Source organism: Adiantum capillus-veneris, chromosome 15 (assembly GCF_014529385.1).
Source record: "Adiantum capillus-veneris isolate H3 chromosome 15, ASM1452938v2, whole genome shotgun sequence".
In the NCBI taxonomy this organism is placed as follows: Eukaryota; Viridiplantae; Streptophyta; class Polypodiopsida; order Polypodiales; family Pteridaceae; genus Adiantum; species Adiantum capillus-veneris.
Window position 1 is genome coordinate 28,777,153 of NC_140945.1, and position 12,185 is coordinate 28,789,337.

The 12,185-nt window shown below is 42.8% G+C and overlaps 1 pseudogene; it reads right to left on the reverse strand.

Moving 5' to 3' along the window:
- Positions 1–10,180, reverse strand: part of LOC147440441 (uncharacterized) — a 29,261-nt pseudogene extending 19,081 nt beyond the window's left edge.
- Between the last annotated feature and the right edge of the window lie 2,005 nt (positions 10,181–12,185).

Sequence of the window (12,185 nt, forward strand, 5' to 3'; positions counted from 1 at the left end):
TTATGACAGGATGTCGTGGAGGTTGATGATTTTGCTGCAAGGACGGGTGGCAAGCGGGCGGGCTTTGGACCTCAAGCTTCCCTTGTGTATTACCTAGGACAACTCCCCCCTGGCGATGTGGCCATTATCCATAATGAATTTACTCCCCAAGCCCATTTTATGACTTGGCCGTTAAAAGCTTTGAGCAAGTTTTTGTATTTGAGCACCATTGCTCAAACTGCGCATCAAGTGTTCCTAGTGCGTAGATCCCTTGTATGCACAGCATTTGGCACTGGCTTTCGTGGTAAAGTGCTTGCCCAGATAGGGATACATGCTTCCATTGGCTCAACTGACCCAAAGGCCATAGCACAGTCCCTCTTGACTGGGGAGTTGCCTTACGCGCAAAATAGGCGCCAGGAAATGGTCAAAAAAATTATGAACTCCTCAGATACATGATGTAATATCACCGTTTTGGAAGTAATAAAAAATATTTGAAATTGTCTCTCTATCTTGCAAATTCTTTTGAATGTGATTTGTCAATCTTGAAATTTTTTTCAATTGGTGATATGAAAATTGTTTTGATTAGTGACTTTGTAATTTCAAGTTCTGTATGTAATTTCAGTCAATTTCAGTGAATTTAGGTATTTTATGTTCCCTAGGGGGTAGATAAGCCTACCAAGGGCCAAAAAAAGCCTGGCCACAAGGACGCGCAAATGGCCCATCCATCAGTTTTGGATGGGCCATTTGCGCGCCCTTGTGGCCAGGCTTTATTTTGCCCCTGGTAGGCTTATCTACCCCCTAGGATACTTACAAAGCACAAATTTATTCAAATGAATTGGTTTTGCATCATTAATTTAGATGCACCCTTTCTATGGCAATTCCAACATATGTTCACACTCAAGGACACTAGAAAAGGTGAAATCAATTATGAAATGAAGTTTCCAGCACACTATCACTTGCTTTAGCTCTACCTAGTACACCCCTGCACCAAAAAGTCCAATTGCATTGGACATTTGAAAAATCCAAATTAATGTTGCATAGACACTTGGTTTCACAATATGTTTTTTTTTTTGATATCCTATAGGGAATTCAAATCTTGAAATGGCCAAAAAAGGGCGTCCACAAGGATCCATGTAAAACAATGTTGCAAAACCAATAGGTTTTAGTAAATTTGTGCTTTTTAAGTACCCTTGGGGGTAGATAAGCCTACAAGGGGCAAAAAAAAGCCTGGCCACAAGGGCGCGCAAATAAAAAAAAGCCTGGCCACAAGGGCGCACAAATTAAAAAAAGCCTGCCCACAAGGGCGCGCAAATGGCCCATCCAACAGTTTTGGATGGGCCATTTGCGCGCCCTTGTGGCCAGGCTTTTTTTTGCCCCTTGTAGGCTTATCTACCCCCAAGGGTACTTAAAAAGCACAAATTTACTGAAATTACATACAGAACTTGAAATTACAAAGTCATTTCATTACAAAGATAATAGACACAGTAGACACAACTGTTGATCATATTGTCATTGGAAAGTCAAATCATTACAAAGATAAGGGCGTGCAATACAAAAAGAGGGGTAACTTCGGCTAATGCTCGAAGTCTCGTCACAATCGACGTGCAAGCTGCATATCTTTTGGTTATTGTCACTCGCTTTGCATGTATGGCTCATAGGTTGGTATCTTGTAGGCTTATCTACCCCCAAGGGTACTTAAAAAGCACAAATTTACTGAGATTACATACAGAACTTGAAATTACAAAGTCATTTCATTACAAAGATAATAAACACAATAGACACAACTGTTGATCATATTGTCATTGGAAAGTCAAATCATTACAAAGATAAGGGTGTACAATACAAAAAGAGGGGTAACTTCGGCTAATGCTCGAAGTCTCGTCGCAATCGACGTGCAAGCTGCATATCTTTTGGTTATCGTCACTCGCTTTGCATGTATGGCGCATAGGTTGGTATCTTCCAACACCGAAATGATGTGGGCCTATGCAGCTTCTTGAATAGCCTCTAGCGCTATTGCTTGCATTCAATACTGATTTCCATAGCTTTGAAGCACCTCCTTCACAGTGCGAGCAAAGGGGGTGCGTCAAATCAAAAGCTCCGCCGTCTTCTGGTAGTGGCGGATTTCTGCAAATGCCCTTGCTATTTTTCGGCGCCGCTGCGGTTGTCTTGGGGGCACTTGCACATTTGCTGGCGGGCGACGTTTAGGCTTCTTGAAAAACTTAGACTTGCACCTGTTTACATGCTTAGGGGCTGGTTCTGCAGCCTCTTTTGATTCTTCCTCTTCCCTTGGCTGCCGATCTTGTCGTGTGAGGAGAGCTCCCTGGCCTCCAGGCAATGTCTTCCCCCCAACGGCCGCCCGATGTGTACGCGGTATTTTTTCTCGCAACCATGGTGGCTCACTCTCTGATTTAGTGTCTGTATGGACCACCCGAGTCCTGGATGGTCCTGCTTGTGATTGGTGGCGCGACGGCTGCTCCCTATCGGACTCTGTTGTTTGCTGGCCCTCTTCTTCTCTCCAGCGCTGGGCACGTTGCTTCATTCTCCTTCTAGGTGTTATATCTTGAGGAGGTGGAGATTCAACAGTCCTCGATGACTCTCGTGCCCTACCACCATGCCCACTACCAGATGAGTTCCTGGAACGGCCAGGCGTTCGTGGCCGTTTTCTTGTGCCTTTAAGCCATGACGGCTTCTCACATCCTTGGAGGGTGTTTTTTTTGGCAGGCGGATACTCTTTCGCGGTTTGTTTGGTGCGCGCCATTTCGTTGGTAAGAGCTCACCTGTTCTTAAGAAATGAGTGGTTTATGAGAGCATGCAATATTTATAAGGGCCCATTTAAAAAGGGACCTGTTCACACTAAATTTTTTTAAAAAGTATTATTTTTTAAATAAACATGTCGCTAAGAGTTGGACCCTGCATTCACATTTAGTGACTCGCGTAGTATCCACTTTGATCCTTGTTGCACTCTGCATCGCCGCCATGTAGCATGCTTGGTGGGACCTTGCGACATTTGCCACTTGTTGCTATGCTCTTGACGACTCCATTTTTGCACTTCAATAGCAATCTGGATTGTTGCGCACACTCCATTGTGAGCTTACGAGCAAATGTTGTGCGAAAAAACCAATTGAACATCTCCTCCAAATAATTGGATTGCACCATTCCACCACCATGTCGAGTATTTTTGAAGTACACTCCCCTTGCTCGATAATGGGACTTCTCCATGCCTTGAGTGCTAAAAATTTCAAGCGATCCATACTTGTGCATAAAAAATGCACCATGCGCAAACAAGATATGCTGTTCACATGAGTAAACGATCCACATTATTAAATAAAAACAATCCCTTGTAATGAATACACCATGTAAAATGACTTACCATGTAATGTGTGATGTTATTTTCACCCCAAGAAAGGGTGAAGACCTTGGTAAAATCCGCCAAGGCTTCTTGAAATGATTGGCGCTGTTCTTTTGTTGTGCTGTTAAGGCCCATAAGCTTGACCATTTTATCAAAATGTGCCCAAACTTGCTTGCGCTTGTTTGCAAGCTCACCATTTGAATCATTGTCGGTAGTAGCTTTGCATAACTCCTTCCAAAGCTCCCAAAGGTTACCTGCCTGCTGGTTGGAGCTGTTTTGAGCATCATATCGACTTGGCTTTCCTTGGGAAACTTTATTTAAAAAGTTTCTAGCTTTTTGTCCACTCATTGACACTTGTTGAGCAATTTCATGGGCCTCCCCTATGTTCTTTGTAGCAACGATAGACACATTTCCATCGTGACAGCCAATGGAATTCAAGAGTACCTCCACTCTTTTGATCGCTTCCTGGGACTTTTCCAATGGTTTCATTGTGAAAGCATAGTCAATGTGGAGCTTCAATAGCCTATAAAAAATGCGCATGAATGCGTGTAATGTACAAAAATGTACATTCGATAGAGGAAATCGAAAGATTGGATTCCAAGCGTGGTCCTTTTGATCACGGTCTGGGGCATTGAGCATGGGACATCTCAGAATAGATGCTTCCCATTCTCTACCTTCATCTCTGACATCACGACAATCTAATCCTTGTTCTCCATGCCCTTGCCATGGAAGCATGGAACCGGCCTTTGCAGTGCTCTTATGTGATTTTTTTCCATTAGGTTTGTACCCTCGAGTGCAAAATGGACAAGGCATGAGAGAAGAAGCCCCTTGTTTGTAGCCAAGCAAACACTTTATGATCTTCAAATCCCCACCTAAGTGCCACTCCACATCATAACTACCAAAACCCTCAATCTCCAACTTCTGATCTGCAATTTGGGAGTGTATTACTTCTGTGATCCATGGAGTTCTCTCAAAAATCCATGAAAGTACTCCATTGGTCTCTCTGGGCACCTCAATAGCACCCAACCACCAAATGTCTTTCTCTGATTGCACGCTAAAAGATGGGGTGGGAGATGGCTCGATTGAATCCCTTCACTTGGTTTGCAGAAGGGCCTCGTTCATTAGAGTGACACTTAGCCTTTCTAACCTTCGGCCTTTCACTATTTGACACTCATCGAGTTTCAGCACAAAAGCGACTTTTGTGCCAAGCACTACAAAATAAATAGTGGTAAGACCTTAAACTTCAGAGTCTATGATAAGAATAATACCAAAGAAAAAAGTAAAGTGTGTCACCTTCTTCAGGTAACTCATAAAATCTAAGCATGGCTTCTTGAAGCCTTCTAAGATCCACGAAAATATTGTTCCACATTGTGTAAGGAAAGCCCTTCTTCGAAGGTCTTATGGATTGTTTCTTATCTTTTTCCCTTGTCTTTGTTGCGCACGAAGCATAAAGGGAAGTTGGCATTGTGTTCTCAATGTGTAGGTATGTCCCAATGCGGGAGAACACATCTTCGTTTGTGGCCTTCTTTGCGAGCTTAACCTTGTGAGGAACGGGAAATAGGTTTTCCACAATGCCATGTTCTTTGAGGGTATCCTTTAGGAGTTGGAAAATAGCCTGATAGGCTTTGGTGCTGATTCTAGCCTCATCACAAGCTTGTTGAGCGTCATCATCACTAACCACATTTCTTAATTTACGCATAAGGTCCTTGGTGACTGCATCCTTAATGTGCTTACCTCCAGGTGATTGTAAGATAGAAATCACGTCCTGGGTATTGAGACAACTAGTGAGAAAGTTGACTCGATCCTCTTGGCTTGTTCCACCGCATGCCTCCTGGATGAAGTTTTTAGCAACAAATAAACATAAATGTTAGAAAATAGTGTGAAGTAAGAATGCATCATGCAAGTAAAGACCAAATCACCTTGTGGCTGTAACTCGTCGTTTGCGTGCTCCTCCCGAATGTGCAAGAGTTTCAATGGATGAATACGTGCGTTTGCGTTCCCTTGCACCAAGGGGTGTTTCTTTCAAGTATGTGATGGTGTTGGTAAGCTTCTGGATGTGGGACTCCTTTTCTTGCATTTGTTGTTCAAGAGTTTTAACTATCCTCTCCGAAGAGGCAACACTCTCTTGTAATGCCGTCGTCTTGAGGTGAAGAGCTTGACATTCGTGCATCCACATATGCAAAGAAGCACCTGCACCCATACACAACCGCTTGCAATAGCCTAACAAACCTGCTTCTCCCCTCCCAAGAAATTGAAGAAATGTGGAAAGGCTATGAAACGGTGGATGGAAGCGGCTTATAGGATCGTAAGGGTACAAATGGCCATCCACCCAAATGTCAACATTGGTCTCACAAGCGGTGCGACGTTCCTGTGATGACCTTTGATCACCTTCACTAGTGGTCTTCGGTGCAAATGCCGTGGGTAAGCGAATATGTATGCTTTTGGTGTGTGGAGTACGTGGTGGTGGAAGCAGACCGTTTATGATGTCTGTGAGCACCATGGAAGCTGTTGCGTGAGGAAGCAAATGATGAAAAGATAGAGGGGGAAGGGTAGAGAGGTTGAGGAAGATGGGAGGAGAGAAGGAGGGAGGGGGGGGAGGGAGAGATTGGGGAGGAGGAGGAAGGTAGGGGCAGGGAGGGAGAGGAGAGGGAGAGAGAGAGAGGAGGGAGGAGGGAGGAGGAGGAGAGAACAAAATGTTTATTACTTTTTGGGGGAAAAGAGTTTTGAAAAAATGGACTTTCTAAGCTTGTGGGTTAAAAAATGGGTCAAAAAATGATTTTTGAATATATATATATATATATATATGTTGGGAGGGAGTTTTAAGTTAGAAACAAATAAAAATGATTTTTTTAATAAAAAAGTCAAATTTGTCTCTTTGTGACCCACGTTTTTGCTGATGTGGACACACCCCTATGCTTCCTTCACTTTAAAAAAAGCTAGAGAGAGAAAGTAACCCTTTAGGTCCACATCCTACATTTGTCTAAAAAAAAGGCTAGAAAAGCCTACTCAAAACTATCTTCTTCAATGCCCTTGCCCCCTAAACCCCACACAACATTAGCTTTAATCCCTAAAAATTAGGATTCCTTACAAGGCCCATGCAATGTTCATATTTCTCCTAATGTAATTGTCTCATGAATGGTCTTCCCAAGATGATCTCGTAATTGTTCTTTTTGTCGAAATCGACTATTGCAAATGTATGCTCATACTCGATTCCGTATGAGGTGACAATAACTTTTCTAAGAGTCCTAGAGGCTTTTCCATGAACCCATCTGCCAATTACAATTTCATTCTGGTAGCTCTCAAATCCGGTTTTCCTCATTTTTTTCAGATTTTCTTGGTGACGATAGCGACTCCTACTCCACTGTCAAGAATAGCTTTGGAAACTACTCCTTGGAATTCTACTGGTAGCGTGGTGTTTCCATCTTCTCCCTCGCAATACTCTCCAACCTTGTTTAAAGGTACTGGCATAGTGTGTAGTTGAGGCTTTTCCAATTCTCTGATCCCTTCTTGGAGCTTCGAGGTGGGGTCTTTTACTCCAAATTTTTCTAAGCATTTTCCTACGGTGGTCCACATGTTTGGTCGTATCTTTAGGAGTTCGGCTAATGTGATTATGCATGCCACCGGGGTGGACAATAACTCAATCAACCCTTGTGAATCCATCACTCTGTTAGAAGAAAGTCTTTGAGATGAGATTGCTCTCACCTCAGACTTGGCTTCATACTCCCCTAGGTAAGAGGGTAGAGTTTTTAGCGAGTCTGGTTGGCTGTGCCCCGAACTAATTGATCCCTAGTCTCCCCCTTGTGAGTGTATATCAAAGTTCATTTGTGATCTTGCCTCAAATTATTCAATAGGAGGTAAGATCTCATTTTTCTCTTTTCTCGTACTATTCATGTGGTAACTCACCCGGTTAGCTTCGTTGGCATCACGGTTTTACGTCCACAGGTCATCTAGACCATTACAATCCTTACCCATTTCTACCAATGTTTTAGGTTGAAACCCATCACTTGTCTCATCTGTTGTATTTGGCACTATGATAGGTTCTCTCCTAGACTCCGAGGTAGTCGTAAGTCTCTCCTTTATGTCTACTTGTTTCTCTAAAGTTGGTTTGATAGGGGTTGGAGCTGGTACTTCATGCCAACTTGCAGATTTACCAAGCGGGTTTTCTATCAAGGATTGAGTTATTTCAATCATCTTTTGACACATTTCTAACCTCTGTTTTTCTATTTCATCATATAGATAAGTCATCCATCTTTGCTCTTGGGTTTGGTTGTTTTTGAGTCTGGCTTCGTAAGCTTTCAAAAGTGTATCTAACTGCTCATTTACCTTTTTTGCCAATACTGATCCTCTTGATCCTGCACTTTTGGGTTCTGCTATTTCCTTGGGTGCTATGGTTGCCGCAGTGTGTGAGCTTAGACTAGCTAGATCTTCTAACTGCTCTAATCTATCTTTCGTGTGTTTTAACTCCTTGGATAGAGCCATTTTTGCTCTCATTCTCTCGTGGCTTTCATATGCGCCTTTCTAGCTTTCAAAGTGCTTCTTTGATTTTTCATTTCTGAACTTGGGGCATCGGTTTTTGGCTCTTCAATTATGGGTTCATTCGTCATTCTTTGAGCTTGGGCTCGTGTTACTGCCTGAATAGGTATCACTGTCTCGTTTTCTGACCCTCCCACTAGAAGGCACTGCTTCCAGCATGTTCAAGGTAGTTTTTGCTCCCTTTCTCGTGTTCTTAGGGCAATCAAGAATCAAATGAGTAACTCCGCATTCGGTGCAATATGCGTTGGCTCTAATGATTTCATCATGAGGACAATCTCTTAGTCAATGGTCTCCACCACACTTGTAGCAGGGTCCCTTAGGTTGTTGAGGTGCTCCTTGAGCTCCTCTTTGTTGGTATGCATGTCTCTGCCCTCCCATGCCTCCATTGGCTATGAACAACAATGTTCCTTCATCCAAGCTATATCTTCCTTCTCCTGCTACCTGTGCAACTGTTGGTAGTCGTGCACTTCCTATCATGCTCCATGGTTCTCGCATCAGGGATTCTACCAGTGGATAATAGATAAGATTTGCAGCATATCCATTGGGATCTTTGTAATATGCATGCATAGGCACCAAAGCCTTCTCTTTTGGTTCGGCTACGGTTGGTGTGTATCTTATGCCGACTGGTCGTAATCCTGGTAGGGGTGGTTGGTGCCCCAACACTGGTTGTGGTCTTTCTACACCTACAGGTCCTGGTAGGTTGCTTGCTTGATACCTAGGCATCGGTGGAAGTTGAGGAGATGCTACCTGAGCCTGGGGAGCATAAGATCTCTCTCTCACATATCCCTTGTTATAATAACATTCCTCCGTCCCATGGTTTATCTATTTTTGTTCAATAGCACACCACTTTGGATGTTTAGCCTGAGGTTTGGCATACAGGTTAATCTTTTTTAGCACTTCCTCTACCAGTTGCTCCTGGCTTACAACTACTTCTCCTTTCGGTGCTGTCTTAGTGGACTTTCTTCCACTTTGTTGTGAGGATGAATCGTCATCATGATCCTTGAATTCACCCTACTTGTAGACCGCGCAATTATCTACAAGGTAAAGAGCCTCCTTAGTTAACTCATTTAACATCGTGCTCCTCTTTATATGTAAGTCCTTCTGGGGATCTGCATTCCTTAGTCCTTGAATAAATATAAGCATAAGTCTGGACTGAGTTGGCAGTTCTTCCACAGGGCAGAACTTAACATGTCTTTTCAGTCGTAGGGCTGCCTTTCGCACAGACTCCCCTTCTTTCTATTTGAATTTATGGATTTGTGAGACTGTATTATGAGCTATCCCCCTTTGTGAGAATTCCTCAATAAACTCGTCAAACACCTCCTCCATAGACTCAAAGTCTCTACGCTCCATAGAGTCAAACCAAGTAGTAGCATCCTCCTCTAGGGTTAGTCCAAACCCTGCAAATTGGGTAGGGAAGTCTAACACCTCTTCAACTCTTATTACACGCACAAAGGCTGCTACATGATCCCTAGGATCTCTGTTTCTCGTGTATTTCTTCTTTACCCATTTTTGCATCTGAGAAGGTCTAATTCTACGATGGTCTACAAATCGCATCATTGGATCTCCTCATCCTAATCGATATACCTCCTCTGGCCTTCGGTAGTGGGCGGGTTCCTCTCCCAGTGGTGCTCCTAGGCCATAATTTCTAACAGTTCTTGCCAGAGATGGTTCATCTCTTCGAACTCGTTCTATGGGTGGTCGTCCAGGCTCTGTTGACCCTTGAGTTTTTGGCTTACTCTCGCCTTGATACCGTGAATAGAGTGGTGGTTCTTGTAAATCCCTCAGTCCTCGTTCGGCTGGATAACCATCTCGCTTTCGGTCTTGTTCTAATGTTGCACTCTGTCTAAGCCATGCCTGCAATGATTGTTGGGTTGCTGGGTGGTTCTGGTAGTTAAACGTCTGCTGTCAAGTAGAATGTGAGGTCGCGTTGTACTCTTCTGAAAATGGATTTGTCGACTTGCTAGGGGTGTAGGTGGCTCTTGGCATTTCTTCGGGGGCATATGTTGATTCTTCTGGAACTGTTGCCTTTTCTTCCTCCTCTGGAAGAATACGTTCGTATTCTCGCCCGTACCTATCAACAAAAACAATATCCTTCCCTATAGCACTTTCATAAGAGAATAAGTAAAGAACCTTGTCTTTGCTTAATTCGTTTGGGTAGGGTTCTTTGCAATGAAAGTAAGAGACTATTCCCTCGCTCTCATGCTTGTAAATCCCCACATTCTCATTATAGGTTGAGACCGTGGTTGTTTTCTTATCATACATAAAAAGAGCTCCGAGTCGATCAATGTTTGGAGGTGGTTCTTGAGTTTCTGAAACCATTTTTCCTTTTGCCACGTTATCTCCATATCTGTTGTAATCCTCAGGGTTACTAACTATCAGATAGTGGTTCCCCTTTTTGTCTCGGAATCTATCTCCATCATCATAAACTCGAATTATCTCCAGTCTCTGAGCAGGCCTTTCTTCAATACAAATACACTTGGGTCCTCGATAGTCAGAATAAACTAGGACTCCCCTCGAGTTTGTTCCTTCTAAGAAGATTATAGTGAACTTGGAATCGTACAAAGGATTTAGGGAGGTGCTTCCTCCTGGCATTGGTCCTTCATTGGAGAAACCTCCTGGCTGTTGACTACCCATAATGAAGAAGGACTTATCTGATGAAGTGTCAGTATCACTACCCTCCTCAATAATCGGTGCTAGTGGATCTAGCCTTGCCTGAGTTACACTGTCTTCGGGGGATACTAAGCTACCCTAATCACCTGCCACCTTTTGATCTCTAAGAATGTGTCTTCCTGATCGTAAATTCATCAAACTTAGCAATGCAATTTATCACAAATCCAACCACTCACCTGGAAAAGAATCAGTTTCCGCACAACTTCTTGCTTTGCCGCTGGATATACCTGTACACAAGCGTTTAATTTCGGCAATAGAATCAAAGCATTTAACCGCTAGAGGTGGTCTTAGTACTGATTGGTATAATTGAAGGGTTAACCTCAACCACTACTGTATTTTATACACTTCTGATGTTCTGGATTAGGTTTGTTAATTTGGAATTGTACTTTCCTCGGATGTTGATCAATTTACCTAGAAAGTCTTAATTCCGTCTTTGCTCTGTCAATAGATCAAACAAGGTCCAAATTCACTTCTGAAAGAAGTTCTGGAACTCTTAAGTCAATTGGAACATCACCCTATATCTTCAGTCATCTTTTCACTTCACTAAGCCGCTGAAGATATCCTACGCGTAGGATGTCTCCTGCTCTGTTTTGCCTGCTTTTTGCACTATAGACTCCCCTTGATGTGCTGAGTCCACAACTCTTTTTATTTTTTGATTTGGACACCTATAAGTTGGTCAATGGATCAAAAATATGTTCTAGCAGCCTGATGTTGGTCTGACCAGTCAAATCAACTCCAATTTGGACCAAAATTGACTAGGAGGCTTGCCTCAGGCTATACAACACCCTACTATGCCTACAGTCACCAGTTTCTTGCTTCAATTTCATGCATTAGACATTCTACGCGTAGCATGTCTAACTGCTCAAAATGGCTTCAAATTCAAAGCACATACTCTCCCTAAGGTGCTGATCACTTTGGTATGCTCAAAGCTGGGTTTGGAGTGCCAAATCACACAAAACACATCCTACGTGTAGGATGTCTATCTGGCCTGTTTGATCCCAAACTTGAGCCACAGCTTCCCCTTGATGTCAACAACCCAATGCTATGCTTAGATTTTGGTTTTGGATTTCAAAATACCCCAATTTTAGCTATTCTAGCCCTTTTCAATCAAAAATGAAAAAGTCTGCTTAGAACCCAATTTTCTCACCCAATTGAGATGAAACCCTTCTCAGGCACTCAATAAATCATGCAGATCATGCCCATGCAGCCATCCTATGGTTTTGGTCTTAAAATAATGCCTTGGCACAATTTGGGTAGGATGTCTGGCAATTTCTGTCTATCTGGCTTTATCCTGTCAAGATATGGTCAAATTTCCACTTTCCAGGTGAAAATGGGATAAACCCTACCTTTTGAACACACTGGTCAACTCAAAATTTCAAAATTTCCACCAGATCAGCTTGTATACATCCTACGCGTAGGATGTCTCCTGGCTTAAAATGTAATTTTTTCCTGACAGAAATGCTCTTGATGCTCTACAGCTTTAAGAAACACTCACAACAACTTTTGAACTTCACTTCAGCTTTCAACCACTCTTTTGCGTCTTTTACAACCTTGTGATGAACCTAACAACAAGTATAACATGCATGAAGTGCTCTAGATTATAAATCATGATGTCCTACTTACCCTACTCCTACTCATCATGTAAAATGGTGAT